This window comes from Arvicanthis niloticus, chromosome 8, assembly GCF_011762505.2.
Source record: "Arvicanthis niloticus isolate mArvNil1 chromosome 8, mArvNil1.pat.X, whole genome shotgun sequence".
Classification (NCBI taxonomy): domain Eukaryota; kingdom Metazoa; phylum Chordata; class Mammalia; order Rodentia; family Muridae; genus Arvicanthis; species Arvicanthis niloticus.
Genome location: NC_047665.1, coordinates 80,861,269 through 80,888,416, shown reverse-complemented (window position 1 = coordinate 80,888,416; position 27,148 = coordinate 80,861,269). Strand labels below are relative to the sequence as shown.

At 39.5% G+C, this 27,148-nt stretch overlaps 1 protein-coding gene and 1 pseudogene across 1 annotated transcript in view; one reads left to right on the top strand and one right to left on the bottom strand.

Annotated features, from left to right (window-relative positions):
* The window catches only part of Opcml (opioid binding protein/cell adhesion molecule like), a 1,093,816-nt gene that overhangs the window by 196,950 nt on the left and 869,718 nt on the right, over positions 1 to 27,148 (top strand). The window lies entirely within an intron of this gene.
* On the bottom strand, positions 24,539 to 25,006 carry LOC117713425 (endothelial differentiation-related factor 1 pseudogene; annotated as a pseudogene).

Here is a 27,148-nt window from a genome sequence, read left to right as displayed (position 1 = left end):
ATGCTGCACATCTTATTTTGGTTGCATCTGTTAATCTGTAAAACATGTCCATTAGGTTTGCCGCATCATTAACCATGTTATAGAGTAGGCTTCAGAGTAACTTTCCAAAGAGCTAGGTAGTTTTCAGTTTTTCCACATAGTTAGTGAGTTAACAAGTGCCAAGGTGTTTCAAGAAACTCAGGAGTCAAGACAGGATAGGTGTGTGCTGGAGAATGGCCAGATATCTATAGTATCCAGGCAACATTCCTCAGAACTCTGTCCCTAAATTACCTCAAAGTGTCCACCTAGCATCCCTACTTACAAACCCTGAAACCATGCTGTGAGGTTCATGCCAGTTTGCTCAGGATCCTGTTCCTCATGATGCTCTGGTTTCCACAGCTGCTGCATGAGGCTAAGTCCAGCCTTCTGCTGGAGAGCACTAACACCCGTTCTATCCAGGCATGGGAGGGCTAAGCGTGTTCATAATAACACTGGCATCTTCAAAAGTTTAGCTTGATTGTATTCATGGCAATTGCTGTGTTCTATGGGAGAAACGGAACAGAGACCAGGTTAAAAGCATTCGAAGAGCAACTAAAGACAATCTGAAGGAAGGGAGGGTGGCTCTATGGAGCAGCGGATTCATCAGTCTGAGAACGCCTGTCTTAGGGAACCCAGTGCTGACTCTTCACTGCTCCCTCTGCTTCCCTGTCTAGAAGCCTACTGCTGGAGAGAGTCTTTGAGCAGCTGCCACTCCAGATGGACATCTAAAGCCATGTTATCCCTGCAATTAGCATAATATACTGGAACATTACCATTAATCCTAGAGTCTGGGCAAAACCATCACACAAAAGTATGCCAAGATAGTCCTTCAGACACACACTGTACATACTGGACACTCAGTAAAACATTACTCAGTAAAACATGCAAATAGACAGGAAGACAGACAGACAGACACCCCTACACTTATACTCCTCACAGTCTTATTTGTTTCCCACACAAAGGGAAAACTAGCATGGAATAAATCTCTTAATTATTTTTTAGGGAGCGGGAAGAAGATTTTAATGATGTAATGGCATGAAAACACAACAGAGAGAAAATCAGCTTTTAGAATTGTGCTCAGTTTTGCTGAAGAAAACAGGAAAGATGAGCAAGAAATGAGGCTTAATTTTAATGAAGGGAAATTTGAAGCTAAGTAAAGAAATTGCAGGAAGTGGGAGTACTTGGGATTCAGACAAGAGCAAAGTCTTAACATTCCGTTGTGATGGACAAGATTTTGTTCTTTAAGATAGAATGTCTGCACAAAAGAGACTGAGAGGTCTGGAGTCCATGGAAGAAGGACCCATTTTCTTGCCAGAGAATCTTTGTCGAGGTCAGCTGAGGATGCATCTTTTCCCACAATTCTTTAGAGTCTTACTTCCCTTCCATATGAATGCTTGGAACATGGGAATGTGCTGTATATCTTGGCAAGGAGTCTTCCTCCTGCTTGAAGCAACTAGATCAGATTTCCCAATAATGAGTTCCTATGACAGCTTTAGCCCACTAGTGTTTGCTCTGTGAAGAATTCAAAATCGTATGTGTTTTAATATATTTTTAAAAAGTATGATGTATGTGTAAGCGTAAATACACATATGTATCTTCTTTCTCATTTTTTTGGCTCTTTGGTCTTTTCTACATTCCAATAGAGGTTGGAATTACTTTGATGGGTATAAAACTTTTGTTGGCATAGAAAGATAAAAATAAATTATCTCCACTTGAGACTTGGTATTAACAAACTAATGAAATGAGAGAGAGAAAGAGAGAGAGAGAGAGAGAGAGAGAGAGAGAGAGAGAGAATATGTGTGCATTTATACCAGATTGTTAAATCACAGAGAGATGGTGGATTACCTCCAGATGATGTGACTCTTCCATTCTAGTATGATTGGGGAGGCTTGGGGCATGCTGTTGATACTTGACCTCAGGTTAGAAGCTCAAGAGCCTTCCCTAGGAAGGAGGTCTGCAGACTTGGTTTTATGTTCTGAATATCCCTTCATCACTGCAAGGACAAAGGCTGTACACCTCCCTTCTTTCTTCAGTCAGACTCCTCTCTTGCCTCCCACAGAATAGGCAAAACAGTAGGACTCTCAGAGTAAATATAATGTTTGCAAGTTTGAACTATAAGTGCATAAAAAGACTCAGAATGAATGGAAGGTTTATGATACTAAATGTAAAATATACATTAGGAGGGTTATGCCTAGAATATTGTATCTTATTTTTATATAACTAGCATATGACATCATACATACTATTCCTTCCCCAAAATATTGTATATTATTCTAAATATATACTATAGATGTATAATATATTTTCACATATATTCTCTCAAAGAATCTAATATATAGTGTTATAAACATATATTATTTTTCTATGTGTGAAATATTACTATATACCAGCCTGTAGTTTTTGAATAGATTTTGTTATATACATTATTATTGCTATACAAAATGCTATAAACTGTGTGTGTTTCTTAGTTTTTTGACAACATGACACAATTCAGTTCACTGTGAATGGTGCTATCCCTGAACATGTGGCCTTGGGCTATATTAAGAAAACAAGCAAACCATGGACAGCAGGCCAGTAAGCAGCATCCTCCATGCCTCTGAATCAATTCCTGCCTCCATATTCATGCCCTGGCTTCCATCAATGATAGGCTATGACAAGAAAGTGTAACTCAAATTAACCCCTTCCTCTCCAAATTGTTTTCATTCTATGTTTTATCACAGCAACAGAGATGCAAACTAGGACATTAGTCTCTAAATATTTGATATAATCTATAATATAATTGAGTTCAATACACACACACACACACACACACACACACACACACAGCTACAACCTGATTTGCTATGACATGAAAGTTGACCTTTGATGCCCTACTGAAGTATAAAACAATAGCTTCTTTCAGGTGGAAGATGGTGGGGGACAATTGGACAGTCATATTAGCAGAGCAACAATGTGGAATTGATTCCCTCACTGCCTGTGACAGCCCCCAAGGAGGCCTACTGACAGGAATACAAAGCTGGTAAGGCCTCCAGGCATACTATCTGTAAAGAATTTCTACCTTTCCCAGGTAATATGGTTTTCTGTAGAAACCAAACTTTCCATTTTACTAGAAGGCCTAGAAAACTTCAGACCATGTATGCATAGGCCAGTATCTGACAATGTTCTCAGTGAACAGCAAAATCAAAACCACAGATCACAAACAAACCAAAAGCCCTCCAGATAATTTGGTGAGAGCCACAAAATGCTGAAGTAAATCCTTATCAGGAATTTTAATGAGCAAAATAAAATATGAAATCTATGTGATTAAAATCAAATCTTTCCCCTTCTGCTCAGCAAGCACAGGCTGCCAGAATGAAGGCTCAGGCAGGCACTGGGAGGCCTTTTGTATTTAATTACTGCCAGGATTTTTCTCCATTCAAAGCTCTTTCTCAAGCCTCCACAGGGCTAATAGAGAACTCTAGAGAGTAAATAAGCTCTCCTCTGTGTGATTTGGAGAACTGGACGACGGCAAACAATAAACAAATGTTGCAAGACCCAGGCCAATTTGTCTTACTTTACACGCCTGTGAGGGTGGGGGTCCCACATGAATTTTGGAGGAGGCAGGCTTTACTCTCCAGCACATCCCTTAAGCAACAAAGCTCACATCTAGCTATTTTGATCTCCTTTAGGTTTTCCTAAATCTGTGACCTTCAGAGACTCCCGGGGGAAGTATCTATCCACATATCATGTGTCACCTAACATCTATCACTTCCTGGAAGTAACATTAATTCATCCTGTCTAGATGATTCCTCAGCCCATTTGGAGATTGAGTTAGCAGAGCCCCTGCTTTGAGCTCCTTGCTCTGAACTATAGATGCTAATGGGTCAGGGATAATGCCTGGGCCCCAAGCAATTCTCCTTAGACCTTACTCATCACACAGTGGTGGCTTTTATGAGCAGGATTTTGGGGTACATGTTAATTTAGTTTTCACAGTGCTACCTCTCCAGTCGGTACCACCTTTCCATATACATTCTGTTTCATTTTACTCCAAGTAGTGATTTTAACTCCCATTCCTGCAGCAGAGAGAGTGGGTGTTTCATGTAAGTATCAGAATCGAATAGACCATGAGTGGTCTGCTAAGACCCTCCAGAAATCCAATCTCTTGCTTCTGGGAGGAGGTGATAATTGATGTTTTGCCACCAGACACCCCAGTGGGGAGTTTGAAGCTAGTATAACTGTAGGCTTTGGCAGGACATATTTTCCTATCTGGTTCGTGTGAATGGGAGTGAAAGTGGTGGGAGAGTTGGACCACAGGTTTCTATGTCCCTGGATAGCCGCGGCCAATGCGTCATGCAATCACATCTCTTTCCTGTTATTTAGTTCATCTCTTGTCATGTGTTTCAGTAGGTAGATTCTTGCTTTAATTTTGTCCTTTAATAATCATAACTTAATTTTTATACAGTAGAACTTGTGTAAATGTTCACTGAGAAATATGGCATCTGCAATATCTCTCAGTTGTTTATTCATTCTTTCAAGAAATATTTGTTGAGCAGATGTTATGTGTCTGGTACTGTGCCGATCTCCAGGAATAAAGCAGCAGGGTAGATGGGGACATGACAGCTTGGACAGCAAAATGGACATAGAGAATTGAACAGACAGAATTTTGCAGACAGCTCTGGAAACCCTCACTGATGAATGGATGAAGGCAGTGTGTAATAAATAGTTCTTGTATTATTGACTTTAGCAATTAGATCAAGGATGGAGCATACGTGTGGCTGGAGAATGATGGAAGGCTGCTTAGCAGGTGTTCGCAGGGGTTTTCATTGTCTGATCTTTAATTCAATTGCTTAATAAGTACAAACTGGATTCAACCAGCAAAGATTTAATATTTTTTTTTTCAAGCTCCAGTGGCGTGGGGACTGCCTTACTCTTATTAGAATGTCTGTAAGGTAGAGTTCAGACATTTCTGTTTGTAAAAGACCCTCAGATGACTTTTAGCGTACCCACACTGGAAAAGATCACTAACAAATCTGACAGTAAAATGGGAATGTTTATGAGAGTGTGTGTAGGAGAGCAGGGCTAGAGAGAGGTATAGTGTATGGAACAGACTTTAATATTTTTCTGAATAAGGCATAAGTAAATGGGCAAAGCCACTGGATGGAAAAAAAAACCACATGGTTATCTTTAGCATTAGTCATTGTTAAGTAATTTTGGTATATTGTCTATTTCTCTTCTCTTTTTTAAACATCAGCCTTTTGCTCACATAAACAATTAAGGTTGCCATGGCTTGTCAGTATGAAATCAATGTGTGTTGGCAGTGTGCACCCGTGTACTTTCATGTGTTTTACTTGGCATTGCAGTTTCTGAGGTTGTCTGTTTCTCATATATCATCCAGCTGGAGTCTGTAGTTGCATGCTATGATCGTGCATGCTCTTGTCCACTCTCTGGCTTGAACCAAACTGGAGTTAATAGCTAATCCTCACTGATATAAGGTGGTAAGGCACATGGAGAGGATTTTCTTTTTTTCCCAGAGCACAACATAGTACTTCTGGACAGAGCATCTGTATTCTGAAAATGACTGTGGACTGAAGTTCTCTGAAAGAGCCACATCTGTTGTTGAAGACTCTATGGAGTGATGCTAACTCCCATGATAGTTGAGAATTAGAATGTTGCAGATAGAGGAAGCTATCTTGGCCTGCTTTTAGTCTCCTTAGCATCTATCTATCACCCAACTCTGTATCTGATCAAATGTTCTTTGAACTATCTCATTAAACCCTTGGAGAGTTATTAACTTGGCAGACCAACACAAAGTTTCTACCAACACAAAGCTGAGGATGCCTAGGAATGCTTTCAGATGGCATCTGGAGCCGAGAGCATTGTCTCCCACTTTCCTGTGACCTGATATTCCCACCCGTGTTTTCAGGGAATTGTCTGACTTAAGGCTTTGTTTTGTTCTGTGACTGTAAAAACTTCACATAACCACTTCCATGTTGGAAAATGTCCTCCAGATCAACCTGAATGTGTGTTTCTGGGTCAACGTAGCTGACATTTTACCTAGAAAACACTGTCTCTTACTCCTTTTAGATTGAGGGATGTGCTTTACATCTTGTTCAGTCTCCTTATAATATAAATTCCACCAAAATAGGAGTAGAGGAAACACTTTAGTACAGGCACACATACATACACAAATCTACACTAGTCTACCCACATATATGCACATATATAGACTTAGATACACACATGGACTTATACATTATACATTCACATACATGGTCTTAGACACATATACACAAAGGGTGTGCTTGCTCAGCCTCATATGTGCTGACAGTCTTATATGGTTTATCTTTCAATGTATCACCCAAAATAACTATGAATTGAATCAATTTGACTAAAATCAATGCTCTTTTGTAGCACTGCTTAAACTCTAAGTGGAAGTGAAGTCTTTGAAGCTGTTTCCCCTGAGTAAATGAGGCACTTGGGGGGCTTTTGATGATAGCAGGAGCTTGTGGCTTCTCCCCTGTCCAGTGAGGTACCCTCTTTCCAGAAGCTGGGAAGTAATTAAGGAACAGACAGAGAAATAAATTACAGGTTCTAATCTTTTACAAAATATTTCCCTGTCTGGCTCCCCAATATCCCACGTGACTTTGTCCCCTGACACCCTGAGTTATGATCACAGTGGTGGCAGATACCATTAGCTAGATGTTAGCAAGACAAAGGCTGACACGTGATTTAAGCCTTTGAGAAAGAGACTTATGTGGTTTCCTGGTGCCCTCTCTTCCTCAAAGGAGAACGAATTTCTTTCTTTGTGTTAGCTTACCACAGCCTCAACCCAAAGCCAGCCTAGTCTGCTCTCATCATATCCAGAGAATATGGCCAGACACAAAGCACCACAAAACCCATTGGACAGTGCACCTGGCAGAGTCATTGTTATGGGAGAAAGAAGAGGTGGTATGGGGCTAGGAGAAGCCTCCCGTTCTAATCTGTGGGGTAGCTACTCTCCTTTATAGGCCCACTGGGAGTTTTCAGAGAAGACCATAATTTCAAAGTGTTTATTTTTGTAGTTATAAAATGCATGCTTTATTTGGATATGAACATTCAGGCATATTCACTTTAATTTGTGAAGGAGGAAGGCAATTTGTATTGCAGTAAGAGCTTACATAGATATCTGTGATTTGGACTCTGGTACTTTGCTGTATGATAACTTGTATACAACAGCCACTGTGGTACTTACTGCATGCAAATCATCTCATTTAATTACAAGAAACTGTGTCAGATGGGGCTACTGCTAGTATTTTATATGTAGGGAAAGATAATCAGAGAAGAAAGAATCTCAAAGCCTTTACATAAAGTAAGTAGGAAACCAAGATGTAAAACCAGCTCTGCCAGGCTAACTCGAAGGACATAGGATCAGAAAGTGGCTCTTGGAAAGAAGGAGGAAGAGAGGAAGTAGAAGGAGTAAGCAGAAGGTAACCATCTAGGTTCTCTTTAATTTACTAAAATAAATGGCAGTCATACTAATCAAGTGTGTCATCCAATGAGTCTTGGTACATATTAGGAGAAAATACATTTTTAATAATTCCAAATAATAAGGTGAAGTTAGAAAATGGCTCCTGAGGAACACATCTTTTCAGCATGCTTTGACAGGACTTAAGCTTCTCTATACCATTGGTATTCATGTCACATAGAGGATGAGACTGATTCAAAACCAGCTTGGCTGAGGCATTTCCTGGGAAGCTTTCAAGGTGAAAGAACGTGGGTCCATATTAACTCCATGCAAATGTCTTGGAAATTCTAGAAAATGATGTTTTCTCTCACAAGATAGATGGAATGGGCCAAAGACTTGTGTCAGCCTTGTGTAGTCACGGGGCCCCCTTTTTATCTAGTCTTAATTTCTTTGGCTGCAAGCTGGGTGCTCTCATACTGGGCACATTATAACACTAGTGACTCCCTCTTTTCTGCTTTGGACATTTCTGAACTCACTGGGAAGGTGAAGCTCAGTCAGCTCATAGTCAATCTCAGCGTTAGAGAAAAGAGAAAATCTGACCAACAGAGAGGATGCAAAACAAGAGATTGTTTTGGCTAAGTAATGCACATTGGTCTGGGTGGCTGAAAGATCCAGAAAATAAGCACCACAATCAATTATGACAATTGATTTTTTATCTTATTTTTGTATGTACTCTTCTTTTAGGAAGATTGTCTTCTTTTAGGAAAATCTTCTTTTAGGAAGAAGCTGGGCTGGCATTAGGGACAACACATCCAAGCCATCTTGGAAAAATGAATTTTAGTATGGAATTTTCATCTCATTCAGAGTTCCAAAGAAGCTGCTTGCCATTGAAGGGGGAATTGGACAACAGCTGGGTGGCCTATGAACTGTATCCAATGCAGCAACTTCAGAGGCAGCCTGGGTGATAAAGGATGCTCTGATTTTCCATTCATAGGCATCTCACCTGGGTGCATAACTCGGCTGGGCTGTTTGAATGTCTTAGCTTGTCAACAAGATGTGCCATGAATTTTAAAGAGCAAGTACTGATTAATGTCCTGGGTTAAAATGATCAGGTTGGAAGAAAAAAAATAAAAGACACAGCATCTTAGACCAGTGAAATCATGAGATTTTGAGCAAAGCCTGCTTGAATATCTAGAATATATTTGATCCAGCTGTCTAAGACTGTGAACTCTACAATGTGTTGACTGGAGGTCTTTGTGATCATATGGTTCTAAATGAGAGGGTGTTTTAAGCAGATATTTTCAAAAACAAGCCAGAGCCAGAAAGTCGTTGGAGGGATACAAGCAGCTTTTATTCAGAACTATTCATTGCGGAGTACAGGGAAACAATTTGAGTCTTTTAAAGTAACAAGGATGGGGTCGGCAGGATGACTCAGTTGGTAAAATAATTCTTGCTACCAAATTTGCTTGATAGCCTGAGTTCAGTTTTCAAGATTCACATGATTAGAGAAGAGTGTTGACTCCCCTAACCTGTTCTCCACCCTCCAAATGTCTACCATGGAATATATGTGCTCATGAGAGCATGTGTGCATACACTAAATAAATAATGAAATAAATAAATGATTATTAAAAAATACCAGAAAGCTATCAGTGTAGAACTTTGCTTAACAACAAATTTACCTTGGACAAGAAAAAATTTGTAGTCAAAGAGCAAGGTGGAAATCTCTGGGTGGAAGAATATCTGTGGGAGTATAGGGGTAAAGGAGATTATGGCCAAGCTTAAGGTATACCAGGAAGCCAGGGTATCACTTTGAATGTGGTGCAGGATAGAATCTAATCTGTTACTGAAGATGATCTAGATATGGAGGGGATTTTGGTTAAAACTGAATTTTATAATATGTGTGATGTGTTTATAAAAAGATAAAAAGATAAAGAGAATATGTTCTGTGGATGTGAGGAGAGGTATGGGGGAAGGGGATGTCTCAGCGGGCCCATGCAGAGGCACAGAGGCATATCTTCCCCCTAAGAGACCAGTCACACACTGGTATAGCATAAAATAGAGTTTATTCAGGGCATGGGGAGGGGAGCCAGGAGGGTAGTAGAGGCGCAGAGAGAGAGAGAGAGAGAGAGAGAGAGAGAGAGAGAGAGAGAGAGAGAAGAGAAGAGAAGAGAAGAGAAGAGAAGAGAAGAGAAGAGAAGAGAAGACAAGAGAAGAGAAGAGAAGTAGAGGAGCAGAGAAGTAGAGGCTGACCATGACCACATGGAGAGAAGGGGAAGAGAAGAGGGGAGAAGCAGAACCGAGGGGACAGAGAGAAACTAGAGGCTTCAAGAGAGTAAGAGAGAGGAAGGGGCAAGCAGCCCCTTTTACAGTGGGCCAGGCCTACCTAGCTGTTGCCAGGTAACTGTGGGGAGGAGCATACCTGGCTGTTGCCAGGTAACTGTGGAGGTGGAGTTTAGACAGAATGCTAACAATGGGTACAGATAATCCTATGATATGGATCTGGATTCTGATATTTAGATAAGCAAGAATCTTGTGTCAACATGGAAGTTTGTAGTAGGTGGTTCAAGAGCAATAACTTGGTTCTTGTAAACTATCTAGAATGAAGCATTTGCTACAAAGTGTGAACCAGTATGCTATACATGGCATCTGTCTTAAGGAACACTTCCTCAGACCTTTGCCTGGTGCCAAGTAACCTATCTGATTTTCAAGTAACCTATCTCTTTGATCTTCTCATCTGAGAGTAGGAATAGTGATATTGAATCTCCTTCCTCAATTGCTCTGATGTTTAGATCTACCTAGTCCTTAGAAGGAGTTTTGATAATAAACCCAAGGAGAGCAGTCTGTACCACAATCTCTATTTAAAAAACAAAACAAAACAAAAAACAAAACAACCCCCCCCAAAAAAAACTGATAACAACATGAGCTTGCAGTGGGGCTATCAAGCCAGCATGGACATGGGCAGAACTGGCTTTTCTGCTCGGCTCTAGAAGCTGCTGCTGTGTACATAAAATAAGAGCACAGGTCCCACCATTTAAGATGCTTATTAATGCTTAACCTTTGTCTAATTTTGTTGTTGTTGTTACTGGTGTGTGTGTGTGTGTGTGTGTGTGTGTGTGTGTGTGTGTGTATTAAGAACTGTGCATATTCTAGGCACAGCCTCTATCACTAATTAACATCTTCATTCCCACTGTTTCTCAAGATTTTCTTGAAAAAGAGTCTCCCTAGATAATTCATTTATTCTATAATAAATAGTTTACAAGTTTAAAATGTCTCTGAAGTGGTGGATATGTCCCTGGTAGCATGTGGCAGGCTAATTAGAATATTTTCCCCTTAAATACTTAGATTTTTTTAAAAAAAATTTCAATTGTTTTTATAAGAAGTTTGGTTTTATTCTTTATTATAACAATCTTTATTATTTAACACCCACATACAACACCAAAGTTAATTGGACTCAAAGACTGTATAATGCAGTAAACTTCTATATAGTTAGATGCCAATGACCAGCCTATTATGTGTTCTGCTCCAGCTGGCTCTCCAGACACCTGTGCAGATAACTCAGCTCTTACAGACCAAATCCAAGTCTTTTATTTACATATCACAATTCAATATTCAATCATTACCCCAGGTTCTCTTTGATTATCCTAGGAATCAGCATTTTATGACCTTAGCTTCTTGATTCTGAAAAAAAAAAAAAAAGACAGCAAGTACATTTGTTTTTTTAACATAGCAAATGAATTCAGAGATCTGCCTAACTTTGTAAGCACACAGAATAAGCTAGCTGGGTGGGGTCCCATCCTGCTATCACCATTCCCAACTTAACTAGACCTAAACTCATTCTCTCCAAGGCTAACCTTGAACTCAGAAATCTTTCTGCCTTCGTAAGCACCAACAATCAATTTGGCTGGGTGGGATCTTGCCTTTTGATCACTGCTCCATAAATCTTTTTATTTTCTCTCTTAATATTTTTCTGATAAGCTGGCTCACTTCTACAATTGTCTCTGTTCTTTTATGTCCTTGAAGCCCCTCATACAATTTGTGTTGCATCCTTATATTTTGCATAGTTGAGATTCCTGAACTTTTGTTTTCAGACTTCATTCCTACAGCCTTAAGGGATGTCCTAAATGTTACAGCATTTACCATTTTGCTGAGAAACATTAGACACACTATTGCCTACCCAACTCATACTGCTTCTAATTATCATGGAGTCATTAACCTTGGCAGGGAAAACATTCCTTGACAGCTTTGGCAGGAGAACATCAGCACTCCTGGAGCTCCTGCTGGCGGGATTCCAGGGATAGGAAAACTTACCATGCCATCACTTCTAAGGCCACGCAAGACTCTACACATAGAGAAGCCATTTGACACAGAAGCAGTGGAGTTTCATATTGGATTTTATTCTTTACTATCAAATATATTTTATATATTTATTTATCACCTAAAAAATCCATGAAAAATTTAAAACTAGAAAATTAGCTTTATATCTTCATGTATAACTTGTGTCCACTATCTGCCTTCAGTCCTTCCTCATCCCCGAATCTTTAGTCCTTATTGTTTTCTTTCCTACATGTTGTACTATTTTGATATTATATATATATATATATATACACACATACATACATACAAACATACATATACATATACACCATTGGCTGTATTACACATATGAATGCAAGGTTTTTGAGACTGTGTGATGTCATTTAATATTATACATTCTAAGTCCATCCATTTTACTTCAAATTTTATGTCTCTTTTTGTACCCATATACAATTTGGCTCTAAAGGAAAGTGAAATCACAAACTTTGATATATGGATAATATAGCATATATATATATATAAATTTATATATAAATATATGTATGACATACATATATATGGATATGTATACACACACACACACACACACACATATATATATATATATATATATATATGTGTGTATACACATAATTTTCATTATCCTTTTTTCTGTTGAGGTTAAACTACATTGATTCTACTTCTTTGCCATAGTGGATAAGGCAGCAATAAAAGATTTATGTCTTATAAATAATTATTGCTTTTAAAACTCTAAACAAAATTAAGATTTAATGAAACACAGTAATTCAATTTTGTTTGAGAAAATAAACATCAAGTATTAAAAGAATGTTTATGTGAGTCTGGGTGATATGACCATCCTTTCTTTAATAGCTCATGATTTTTCTAGTAGTAGCTATCTTTTCATTTGTAACCTGTACAGGCACATTTATGGCATACTGTATTCATGCTAATGAATAAAAAGGAGTGTGGTATCTAAGACCAAGTATTAGGAATCAAAAACTGTGGTTTCTAATTCTGCTTGTTATCCACACAAGAGGATTCAGAAGTGACCAGTGCCTTTTCTTTCAGCTTTTGGTTCAACATACTTGCATTGCCTGCCTGGCTTAATCATTTTCTTCTTCTCTGAATAGGCCTTATTGCTCTTGTTTCTGTTCAGGAAAAGGGAATACAGCCTTATCTCAGTCAACCTCACACCTGCCTCCTCTTCTTAGAAGCCCCTTCCTGTCTCCTCAAATTCCCATGGTCTCTCCACCCTTGCTGCTGTTCTCAGTCCTCCCTTTGAAATTTCTTAGAAATTTTTGCATTACACTATAACACTCTGCTAAGTTACTTATCTCTGTCTTTTTTTTTTTTTTTAGAAAAGGCACAGTGCACATAAGCAACCTTGAGTATGTTGTCCTTACTTCATCTTCAAGTCTAGACCAGCACTTGCCACATAGTAGAAGCTCGACAAACAGCTCTTGCTTTATTCCATCAATGAGTTGAGTGTTAGTTCTGAATCATGTCTGACAGAAAAGAAGCTGAAACAGTGTGAGATGGGTTTACAGCTCACCATTTCAAAGGTGGGGAACTTTGTTCTGAGGTGGTTTAAGGAACAATATGACTTCCTAGCTCAACTAGGGGTGAGGGGTGCTGTCCAAATGTCAACCTGATGTATAACTGGTGTGCCCATTGTCCAAAGAAACAGTCTATTTAGTGCTCAAAGCTCTTTTATGAGCAAATGAGCTTCACAGCTCTCAAGTTAACATAATGTCACAAGAATAATATGTCCAGTGCTGATGGGGCCAATTGAATTTTATTGCCATTAGATTCCACTTTAGAAACTGCACATGCATTAAGATTCATATTTTAAAAGAGGAAAGGTAGATGCATGACTTTCCTAGGCCCATTTAAGGTCTTCATTTTCTTAAGGTTATAAAAATACTAAGTGAAGCAGGGCTGGAGAAAGGTAGAGGAACATACATAAAATTTTAGTGAACTACTAAGGTTCTCTGTTTATCTTATTCAGCTAGGTTTTTTTCTCCTTTTAGTTTAGAGTTTTATAGTTTTCTACATGCATACACACACATCACACACACATTACATATATGTATCCACAAGCATACTACATGTATCACATACCATTGCATACACCACACATGTGTACACACATGCACATACATATGATACACAGACCATGCTATATACACACATGTATACACATACATCATACCCCACACATACACACACACATACACACAGAGATAAGTTCAACACATAAGATAAGCATGTACCATGCTTTTGTACATATAGAAATATGCACATGTAACATACACACACATACACACATATGCATACACACAATACATTGCAGAAATCTTATATGCCACACATATAATGCCATTAAAATGTATGCCATATATGGAGATACTACACACATACACTCATGCACACCACACAGGCACACATACATACACTACATACAGGCACATATACATATACCCACTACACACAGGCACACACATGCTGAGGTGTGGTTTTTCAAGGTCCTATCATGTTTAGCAAATATTTCAGATGAAACGATATGTTCATCTGTTACACTGCCAAGATTGCAGTGTGACAACAAACATTATTTGAGGACAGAAGCTGAAATCACAGCCCACTCTCTTCGCTGCCTGCAGTGATGAACAGACGCATGTTAATTTCCCCCAGCAATGTCAATGATGTGAGAGCTGTGGACTCCAGGATCATTCTTGTCACAAACAACATGCCCAATGGCTCTGGGCTGGACACAACTGAGACAGTTATCTATGGAGAAGTCATACCATCATGGCTCCCAGGCTGCAACCTGCAACGGTTGCAACAATAGTGAGCTTTGGCAAATGTGGCTGTGGCTGTAGTGTAGAATGGTGACAGCATGAGCTTCACTTTGCCTGTTTATTATGGAGGAAAGCATGTAAAACAGTGGTAAAAGACGGCTTTGGCTGCAGACACCCTGAGCTACCCACTGCTTAATGAACAGCTTATGGAAGCCAGCCCACATTTCCAGAGCATAGAAATTCTATTAAGGTTTCAAAGTTGCCTTAAAAGCACATGTAGGCCTCTCTCTCTCTCTCTCTCTCTCTCTCTCTCTCTCTCTCTCTCTCTCTCTCTGTCTCTCTCTCTTTCTCTCTCTCTCTCTCTCTCTCTCTCTCTCTCTCTCTCTCTCTCTCTAATACACAGACACACACAGACACACACACACACACACACACACACACACACAACCTTCCCACATTTTCATTTGGCCCATGCTTGAAACTGCTTAGTTTTGTTATGAAGTTTAGTTTTTTGTGTAGAAGGTAGCTTACTAAATCCAATGAATATTTAAAATGTTAGTTTTTATGATTTTCAAAATTATATTCTTATAGAGCCCTTCAAAGCATTATGCTGGTTTTTATTACAGCCATAATAAAATTTTGCAGACCTGGTGGATTAACACCTATGGATTTTTTAAAAATGCTTTATGTCAGGAGTCTGGCTTGGGGGCTGGTATGTCCATGGGCCAATATTGGTGCATTAGTTGGGTTGTGGCTCTATAGAATCATAAGAGAGGACCAATTTCTGCATTTCTTCTATCTGCTATAAGACCTCTTATACTTCCTGGCTCCTGGCACCTTTATCCATACTCTATAAACTGGCTTCAGTTATCACATTTCTTTCTTTGATACCATCCTGGAAAAGCGTGGAGATGTTTCTCAGGACCCAGGTGAGAAAATTGAGCCATTGGGTAATGGCCTCAAGACCTCAATTTTATGTGCACCAACATGCAAACTGCCATTTTCCACACAAAGAAGTAACCATGCAATCATGGAAGAAGAGTGTGAATTTGCTTGGGGAACATTAATATGCCTTTCAAAGCTATATAAGAAACAAGCATTATTAACTGCAGTTTATCTCCATAATTTACGGATACCAGCTTTGGAATCAGGCAGATCTGAATTCAAATGCTGACAGCTTCATTTGTGTATCCACCCACCCATTCATTCCTTCATTCATTCCTTCCTTCATTCATATCACACGTGTTTACAGGATGCCTATGAAAGGCAATTTCTTATTCTAAGTCCTATGAGTGAGACACACTTGCTTATCCTGACACATTGTATTGCAATGTAGGAAATAGAAGAGACACACATGGAAATACATCATGTAATGTCAGTCTGTGATAATATACAAATAAATGATGATGAAAGTTTGTGCCATTCACGTATAAAAATTGTTCATGGTAGCCATGTGTTCATTCATTTATTCATTTTTCTCAGTCCCCATCAAACAGGTTCTTGGAAGGCTTAGCAGGAACCAAGCATTATAAAGAGTCTACAGGGATACTAAGTGTTTGGTTACTAATATGCACCTGTGAGGGACAGTGTTTTCTTCACTGGTGCATGAGAAATACATGGGTCCAAGAAGGTAAGTGATTTTTACATGGCGTTTCCTCATATGTTAGAGGAAGCAACTGAACTCAGATTCTGGGATGCTGTTAACCATGGAGTTTCGAACATTCTCTTTATTCTTATGCACCAGAGAATATCATCTTCCTTCCCCTTCTTGTGCCTTGTGCATTGTAGGAGGGAGAATAATGTCCCGAGCTGAGGTCTAAAACCCTTCATTTTCCTCCAGCCTTGAGATAATGCGATTTCTTTGAGCTTCCACTAATTTCCTTTTGATCATTATGGGACTGCGCTATCTTTGATCAATCACTTAAATCTGTGTTTACACAGGCTTAGCCGAGGGACGAGTTGGACAATTACCCATGCCTCGGAACTAATTTCAACAGCCCACTCGGGGCTGCGGCTCTTTCTCTATTATTTCATTCTCTGCTCTAATGCAGAGCCTCGGGACACACAGACTGGGTGAAATGAAGCAGAGGAGTGACTCTGTCATGTGTGTGTCCTCTGCAGTAAGGGGAATTCTAGGTTGAGTCTTGTTTTCTCATTTGAAGAAGTACATATTTCTTCTCTTGGAGAAAAGATGTCATGTTACCTACAGACATGTATTACTTGAATGTGTCGGCCATAAAATATTTGAAAGGAATTTGGACATAGATGAATTCTCAACCTTTACAGAGGAAAAGTATTTGACATATAAACCATCAACTGACCTCCTCTTTTAATGGCCATCCCATAGTGTGATGATGTACATTGTATATGAATATACATGTATAATATTTTTATGTCTTTGTTACCCCAGAAAGAATTCTGCTCCCAGTGGTAGTTAGTGAACCCACTTAGTAAAAACTGTCTGTCTGCTTTGTGGTCCTCTCCTCTGCATCACCACCGTTTACCAGAGCAACTCCAGGACATCACTGTCACAAATGATGAATTATGTACTACCCTCATATATTGCCACTGCCTATGCTCAACTGCCTGTTGGGATCCTAATGCCTCAGTTGCCTCAGAGCTTGGACTTTGCTTGCTCTTTGCCCCAGATCCTGGACTGTGGTAGACTGGGACTTTTTTTCTATCTACTGCTAGGCTGTGTTCACCCCGAGGGTTGTCAGCCTGTTGATCCCATCTTACTCTTCTCTCTTGTTTTGATGCCTCCAAATCATACATTTCTTAGAACTTGTGTTCTCTCTTCCTGTTGAGAGTGCATTTCATTGGTAGCTGGGTTTGACTGGATCAGCCCATTCCATTGTTTCCGAGCTCCTGTTTGGACGCCAGCTGGAGTTTTTGCTTTCAGAATCCTAAGACTCCATCACTAATGATGCCGTTTTGCTTGCCTGCAATCTCTAGAAAGTCTGAGCCAAATTCTCAGTGCGCCCAACAAACTGTAGGGAAAGCAGTGTGTTATGAAACAGGAAGAATAAATACGAGCTCTGCATCCTTTCTTCTGGCTTTGTGTCATCCATTCTTCCACTTACGCATCTCAGCTCCCCAATGTCGACCTCAGCGAGCACTCTGAGGAAAAAAATGCCAGTAAGTGCGAAAATTACAAATTAGTAATCTCCAGCAACGCTTTAAAATGATGTTTCTTTTTGCAAGTGTTAGCTTGAAAAACTCTGCACTGTGAGGGGAGGAGGACATATCTAGCTCATCAGTGGCAGAGCAGGCTTTGAGCACAATATCCTACTAAATGACACGCATAAGGAGTTGGAGCTTGTAATACCTTTTATATTACTGCCTGCCATCTGGTTGGCAATTGTTAAGCCTGTAATATTCAGGTAAGCTCCATTTTCTCAAATAGTGTGATGTGATAGGGATCCCGGCATCACCCGTCTTTTTAAACATCATTACATTTCACTGTTTTTCAGAAGAAAGCAAACTACACTAGCAGGATGTTTGCACAGCACACAGCATCACTTGGAAGTGCCGTGTTACAGAGGTGGGACTTCTGCCCTGGAAGGAAGAAACAGTGATGTTTTATGTTCTGTTTGTGCCTGCAGTTCATGATGAAGATTGTCCTTTGACAAAAACTTGTGCATTCTGTCAGGCTGGGGAAGCATCCTCCAACTCTGCCCTAGGAAGAAGCACGCCTAAATGTTGAGCTAGGACTGCAGGAGTTAAGAACTACATGTCTCCTTTTTTTTTTTTTTTTTTTTTTTTTTCCCCTAAATGTTGGGAAAAGGAGAGTGAAATATTTCCCACAGTTCCAGTTCCGTTTTGTTTTCTTTTGCATTTTGGGGGATATGATTGTTTGCTGATATTCTTTCTATAATATTAAAAGTAGTGAAAGAAGTAAACAAATCAGAGATAGCCAATCATTATACTATGAAGTATAACTGGATTTCAACTATCTATTCTACCAAATTATTTAGATTAAAAATAATTCTTTTAGATGAAACCGGGTTTTCAAGCATAGAGGACTTAAAGAATAATATATGTATAGAAATTTATCTTACGTTGACTTTCTAGTACTGTAATAAAACACTAGGACCAAAGACAGCTTGGAGAGGAAAGAGTTTATTTCATCTTACAACCCCAGGTAATAATTTGTTATTTATGGAACTCAGGGCAGGAACTACATGCAGGAACCTCAAAGCAGGCCATAGCAGAGTGCTGTTTACTGGCTTACTCCTTGTGGCTCTCTCAGTATGCTGTCTTGTAGAACCCAGGACCACCAGCATAGGGGAGGCACTGCCCACAGTGAACTGGGCTCTCTACACCAATCATCAGTGAAGAATGTAACACAGGCTTGCCCACAAGCCAGTCCTAGTGGGACTCATTTTCTCAGTTGAGGTTTCTTCTTCCAAAATGATGCTAGCTTGTGTCAAGTTGACACACATCTTACCCAGCACAAGATTTAAACTTCATACATCTCTGATACACAATGTGATGGGCCTGTTTCTTCATAGATCTGTGCATGCAAGCATTTGCTGAATGAACATCTGTGCTCTCAGGTTTTTGCCAAGCAGGATGTAAAGTGGCAAAGACATAGAAATGTAGAAGCCCAACAATAAGAGCGATTTGAAGAAGTCTTAAATCTGGGTTGTGACATCAGCCTGTTTCATCTTCAGATGGTGGTGTTCTGTGATTGTACCAGTAACCCCGTGTCTAGCAGATTTCTCCATGCTGACGCTTCACATTTATAGTTTCATTTTTCTCTCTCTTCCTGACTCTCTACTCATGATCAAACTGTCTAATTTGCATGTCCATCTGGATGTCCCAGCAGCACCTCAGGCTCAGCATATCCCCAAAATAATGTTAGCACTGCCATCCAATATTTACCTTCCTTATCTCACCCATTGGTGGACACTGATTATCCTCTGCCACCCTCTGACCCACCTGGGACTCATCACCTATCACTCCTCTCCAGATTCTGCCCATTCTTCTTCCCTCTCTCCTTATTGCTCTTCTCCCACAGGACGGGGAGTAAATTACTTTTGGAGTAAATTCTGGAGTCCTTTGGCGTGCTACATTTCTCTTCATGCCCATCATTGGAGAATTAGCACCACTTATAAACTAAGTATTGTATACACCTAATAACAGATTCACAGAACATGTCCGATTTCTCCAATTTCTCACTTGTCCATTATGTGTTCCAGATCCAATACAGGACCACTCTACCTTTTATTTGTCACATTTCTTTGTCTTCTACAGTCTGTGACAGTTTTTTGTCTTATGTGACCTTTGACACTTTCAAATAATATTGGTTCATGTTCTATACAGCTCCCCACCATGTGGCTTTGACTGGTGTTTTCTCATGATCGCTGTGAGATTATAAGCTAATGGGAAATACCACAGAGGCTACGTGCCCTTCACAGTTTATGACAGCAGCTGGTACATGATAATGACATGTGTCACTCACTGGAGATATTATCCCTGATCCCTTGGCAAATGTATCTTCCAGAATTCTCTGCTGAAAAGTTGCTTTTTTCCCTTTGCAAATATTTTTTTGGGGAAAGCATTTCCTGATTCTGCTCAAAATGATACCCCCTTGGTTTATCACTGATCAGTGTGATTCTTGCCTGAAGCAATTATTACTGCAGGCTTCTGAGAGTAATTTTAGTTTCCCTCATTCTTTTTACACTGTGGACTAATATGATTTTCTTTAATTAATATCTTAGTAAGCATATAAAACATTGTGTTTCTTCATTATATTTTCATGTATGTTTATAATTGTAGTTGTTAGTATTTGAACACTATCACCATTCCATGTCTTCTTTGCCCATCTCCTAAGCTCCATTCTTCCATATCATAGTCTCCTTTTCCTTTCATGTCACTTGTGTGGGGGTGTGCTTGTGTGTATGGAGTAAGAACATTCAAGTAAGTGCCCATTTTCCCCCCTCCCATATCCATGGGAGAATTTTTGTCTTTTTCATGAGACCGTGTGACCCTCCTCCATTTACTTATTTATAACTAGCTATTGATATGAGCGTATTCTTATGCCCACCCATTTCAATTTTTGTTGCTGTTTATTAAGTTACTGCAACCCAAGTCATCGACAACACTTGAAGTCTGGCTTTTGTGACCGTGTGTGTGTGTGTGTGTGTGTGTGTGTGTGGTTTAAATATCTCTTTTAATAAGCATTTCCTCACTTTTGGCACCAGAAACAAACTACACACTCCTTTATATATTATTATTATTATTATTATTATTATTATTATTACTAAAATCTACCAGTTCTATAAGGTAACTGTTTCTTGAACTGGGGACCACACCAGGGCCTCACATAGATTAGACAAGGATTCTACCACTGAGCTGCACCATGACCTTGTAAAGTTCTTTTGATGGAAGATTAGTATCAAGGAATAAGACCATGGTGCTGGGAACTGACTGATACAGTGGAGTGAACATCTGGCCTCTAAGCCAAGGAGTAGGAAAATATATGTGTGTCCATATTCATGGATAAAAGAACTATATTTATCTGTATAACTGTCCACCTGTCGTTTGTATGTCTGCTTTAAAATCCCATGAGTCTTCACTCTACCTATGACTCAGCTCAGCATCTCACAGGCTCTCTTGGTCTCCCCTCTTCACCAACAGTGAAAAACCTTGCTCTCATTGTCTACAGTGTACGTGCTTACTTTCTAATCCCAATATGCAAACACAGTTATTCCAGAAATGCTAATGTGTGCTCCTAGGAGGAAAAAAAATTACCAGTCGAATTACTTTTGTGTGTGGTTCTTTTGCTTTTATTCATAACCTACAGCAAAACTAAGCTTTTATTTCTCTCCTGGTTAGACCACTGAGTTATGTATTCTCATGATTTTTCTACCCCCAATCCATTCAAGTTAAGCTACCTAAAGCAAAAATCAGATTATATTGCTGTGCTGTTTAAGACGTTCTAGCATTTCCACTGAGCACATTGCTTACAGTTGAAGTGTCTGGAGTGGCATAGACTCCTTCATCTGGGTTTCCCTTTGTCACATGCTTATTAGGTCTCTGACTTTTCTCCTGATTATACAATAAGATATTTTGCTTCATAAAAAGGGAGGACTCTTTTGTGGGAACACATATATCAGCAATAATTTTACTTGGGGCATAAAAATAGAAAAGTACTTGAAATCAAGATAAAAGAAACCATGGATAGTTTACATGCCTATAAGATAGCACATTTTATGAACATCATAACCTTCAGCTTTCTTAGTCACTAGGAATATGATATAGCCAATAGTTGGGACATTGAAATTAAAACAGACTTGAGTTCAAATCCCAGACGACTAATTGAGAGCTATATCTGAACTCCAAGTTGGAGCTACTGTCCTTGTATCACACCTTTGCAAAGGATGAAGGATGAATAGAGGGTCCAAAGACCTGACATTTGATCTGTGTTTACTTCCCATTACTATAATAAACTATGTGAGACAACTTAAGAAAAACTATTTTAGCCAGCCATTTTAAAGGTTGCAGTCTGACTGATTAGTCATGATCCTTTGTTCTTGTGCTTGGATGGCACATCACAGCATGGCCATCTAAGACAGCAAAACCTTTCACTTGGGGAGGGCCAAGGAGCAAATATACCAGGAAAGCCAGGGTCTTAAACTTCTTCGAGTTCATATCCAATGACCTACAGAACCTGAGGTTGGCCTCATCTCTTAAAATATATATTAAACCCCAATGACCTCATACTAGAATCACAGCCTTCAACTTCTGAACCTTTGGGAGGCTCTCAAGATCTAAAATGTAGTGTGACATGAGTCAGGAAAAATAAAAAAGCATTCATCCCAAACCTACAGATCACTAAAGCAAGGGGCAGGGAAGGCACATGGGACATGTAAACCTCAACCCAGTCTACTTCCATGGTTTCCATAACAAGGTAAGGATTTGAATTGAATGCTCTCTTTGACAACCATGTACTTTTCCCCTTTAAAACAGACTTATAAATGCATTTAGATGTTCTGAAATCAAAGGTGGAAGACAATAATGAATGGCAGAGGTAAGTGAAGGAAAGCTCATCTGTACTAGATGGGCAACAATGTTAATTCTTCTTGTCTTGAATCTATATCATTACCAAGCTTTGAGAGCCCCTTAAACATAGCATAACTTATTCACTGTCAACCAGTACTCACATAGATAGTGCTCCCAGTTACTAGCATTCAATTATAAAGAAGTCTATAATGTAGCCAGCGGTATGTGTCTATATTAGACATAAAACCAGGAGAAGAGTTAAAGAGTGATGTGGAAGGTGTTTGCTGGCCTAAGAGAAATTATTCTTGGGCATATTGTGGATTGGCATCTAATTACTCAATGCCCTTCCTTGTGTGTCCTTTATCTATTTACTGTTTATCCCTTTCTCTCAGTAGCTAAACTTTGAAGAGGTGAAAGGACTGAGCCACTCCATAAGACCTGTTCCCACACTTGACTGTATTAGAATTTTTCTATACTTTATATTTTTGTCCTTGTGCATCAAGCTGTAACTTTCATAGAAAACAAAGACTACAGCTCACATGTCTATACACCTGCCTCTGCTAGAGAATTATGCATGCTGAAACCTCATATTTGATAACAACTCCAGGACAAGACATTTTCCTTTGTAAATCAAGGCCAATGTCAATGTTATACTAACAAACTCAATTTACCATTTGAAATAAGTGTCAGCATCACTGTCTCAAAATATTAGGGTATGAGGTTGCCATTGTTTTTGATACTTTACATTGCTAGTATTTCAACCAGACTCACATTGCTTCTGAATTACTGTGCTGTGGTATTTGTGGTTTTCCTAGGGTAATCAGAAATACAGACTTGTTTTACCTGTATGTACTGCCACCTGCAAAAAAAAAAAAAAAAAAAAAAAAAAAAAAAAAGATATTTGGAGTTAGTACGATACATGGTGGCATATGCCTGCTATCTCCGCTCCCAGGGGACCAAGGAAAGAGGATTTCCAGTTCAAAGCCAGGCTTGATGGTATAGCAAGACCCTGCCACAAAATCAGAACAAAATGGCAAATAGAGCTGACCAGTTCACTCTAGGGGTTTGATGAACGAGCCATGCTGGTTGGGGTGATGGATAGGTATGCTATTGTAGGGACAGTTCAGCTTTGCTGCAATACTTAAGATAAAGAAATATTTCAGAGGAGAGACATCCTTCTGATAGTGATCTACCTTGAAGCACCTCTGCTCTCAGCTCTCTCGACAATGTGCAGATGCACTTAGGGATGAAATGATGATGTGAAGGTCGTTATTATTTAAGACTTCTAAATAAGCCAGATTTACCAATGTCAAATTATTGGTAAGACGTTTGACCCCATATTTATTTGTAATTTCCACAAGCTGTGGGTAAGAGCTGCTGTAAATCATATTGCCATTGATCTTGGCTCCCTTGTGTAATTCTAAGGTGAACTGTCCATGATCTATAGAAAAAGACTGCTGCTCGGAGAGAAAGCTTTGGAAGGAGTTTCCCAGGATGCCCAGAAAATATGCATGAGCATCAATTATTAAGGAAAGAGGAGAAGTAGATACCACATGTGTATGTGGGGCCAGGTGAAACCTTATTGAAATCTATATACATCAGGAGATCTAAATGAGCAGTGATAAAACCTGGCCTTTGCGGAAAGATTAGAGAAGTGATAAGCATGTCTGTAATAGGCAATCACTTACGACTATTGACTTAATTAAAGGAACTGCACATCTATGCACCAGACACTTAAATGGTTCTCTCAGTCAGACTCCCTGTACTTCATGTATTTTCATTTTGAGTTTTCTGCATTCTTTTTTTTTTTCTTCAAGGTTTTGCTTTGTTTGACAGCGGTTATGGGTTGAGGGAGCACACAGGCCTGACCCCTGTGTTCTGTTTGACCATGTGAGGAGACCCACAACAGTGTTGGTGTTCCTAGGGGACCAGCCAGAATTGCTCAGCCAGAACCACTGGCTTAGAGACTTTGTGTTTATTTCTCCTTTGGCTCCTTCTCTGTAGGCTTCCCAATGTCATTCCCTTGGAGCTTCAGGTCAATGGCTCTCTCAATTTTGCCCCAAACCTGGTTATTCGGATTGGTCTGTCCACTTTCATACTCTGCGATGACTTGCAGCTTTTCATTAATTTTCGTGGCCTAGTCCTTTTGTGTCAGGCCTTTGTGTTGCTGGCCCTGCTGGATCACTTTGCCTACCTCCTGGGTCACCCTGGTCATGATGCAGTTCCTCTGTCTCCTGGTCTAGCTTGGCTGCATTTTCAGTGATGGAATGCTGCTTTTTCTGGCCAGCAGCCCATTTCTTGGATATCTCCACATCTTTCCTCATTGCATCACTAAGATGGCCTGCTTAGGCTTGGCCTATATGGTCTTGGGGCCCTTCTTGTGCAGCACCATCATTGTGTCCCAGTCACTCTCGGCTATGGCTCGGTGGGGACGGCGGTCCATCCAGAGGCTGGGGCAGCCGCTCCAGCAGTTTTCTGCATTCTTTGCTGAGGAGAAACTCCTCAACCTCCTGCAGGGCTTTGCCTCTTTCTACAGACATTGAAAAATATTTTTGAGCTTGCCATTCTTTCCCAAGGTTGACATCCTCATATTGTTGTGATTGTCCCTGGAGACAGGTACAAGGGGTGGTCCAGAAGGTAATGTAATACTAAGTATCATTAAGCCTCTCCGTGGTGGTGCTTTGTGCTTCCAGCCTGTTATGTTATCTTGTATAATACAGCATCCCTGTGAGATCAGTACTAAAACAACAACAACAAAAAATGGGCATATTTCTCTTTTGGTGGGAACAGGAAGAAAGAATTATTGTAATAAAGAATTGCAGAGTTAAGAATCAGACTGCTTGTCATGCTCTGCATAGTGGATCCTCTCCCTCCATCTGGGCTCCGGAGGTTTTAGGTGGTGTCTAGCTGGCAGGTTACAGGGCTGAAAGTGGATCGTCATAAACTCATGGTCTGTGTTTTAGCAAATCTGCTTGAAAAGCAAACTTCCATGAATGAATCTTACTGCTTCCTTTTTATCAATTCTCATAACGTACTTTGCGATTAGGTTTATTTACTTTAATTTATTTTTTTTTAGAATTTCATATGGGTACTTTATTTATATCATTTTTATCCCTCCCTCATATACATGCACATATCTGTGTGTGTGAGAGAGATTGGGAACATATGTGTGTGTGTGTGTGTGTAAAGTTTATATATAAACATATGTATATGTATGTGTATATATAAACATATATGTTTAAAATTATATATATATATATATATATATATATATATATATATATATATTTAGTGCTGACACATTAAGGACTAGATAAGTTACCAGATTGCTTGTCTCTGGACAAAAACAGATGCTTCCTATCTCAGCACCCATCTTAGAATCTTTCTTGAGAGTTGGGACATATACTTAAACCTGCAGAAATAAGGTTAAGTATGTACAATATGGTTAAAAATATTGCTTTAAGAAAATGGCAGTAGTAGCTTTTCCTTTCTGGCCTGTGACCTCTTGAGTACAGGTGCTTGGCTAGGTTTTACAGTACCAGGCATGAATGCCCTCCTACTAAGTGAGCCTTAAGTCTAATTAGACAACCGTTGGTTTCCCACAAGAGAAATGTGCCACTATTGCACCACTGGGGATAGCTTGCTGGGCAGATTAGTGTTGTAGCTCTCAGGCTTGACAGCTGGGTAGGATTTCTGAGTGCTTTTTCCCTTAGCAGCTTACACAGTACCTCTGATACTGTGAGAGCTCCTCCTAAGAGAGAAAACTTCCAGGACAGTTCCGGTTCCATTTCTCCAAGTCCTGTGTCCAAGCTGTGTGTGTATGTTCCGCAGTTGGATTTTTCCTTCAATTTCTGAAAGAAAACCAAGGGCAAGGGTAAGGGAAGGTAGTGGTTAAGGCACATATGTCAGGATGTAGGACATTAATTTACCTCCCATAACAACATTGCATCCCTTAGTCTGTTCTACTGTTTGATTCAGATATTTTAGGCTACCTTCTTTTGACTTGGCCCAAATGATTAGAGAATCCATGTTGTCCACCTTTGTCATGGCATGAAATGGTTAGGGGTAGATGGTTCTGTTGCCCAACTTCAAGGACTTTGAGCTAACTACCACTCATCTCTGAGTGTTGTTTGTATGTGTGTAAAATGATCCAGTCCAGGGGACTGTTGTCAACTCCTTAGCACAATGTCTGCTCTGATGGCAAGTGCGTGAACAGAGTTTTGTTCATTTGGATATTTGTCAATTCTTTAGTATTTTTCCAATGAAAACAGATAGAAAATATACTCTAAAAGTATGGCTTGTTATATTCTAATACTTGGGTTCTTGGTTTTTTTCCCAATTAGGGAGCTAGACAGTAGTGTACACATATCTCTTCACTCCATTGGCAGCACTTATGACTCTATCTATACTATTTATGTTGGTTGTGGAGTTTAGCTTGCCTTACAGATCTGGCCATGTAACATATTATATTTGCCTTTCTGAGTGTCTCTGAATTTCAAAGAGTTTTATAAACTATAATTAACTAACCTAAATTGTATCACTCTTTTTCAGTTGAAAGTTTTATGCATAGGCTGGTTTGTAGTAA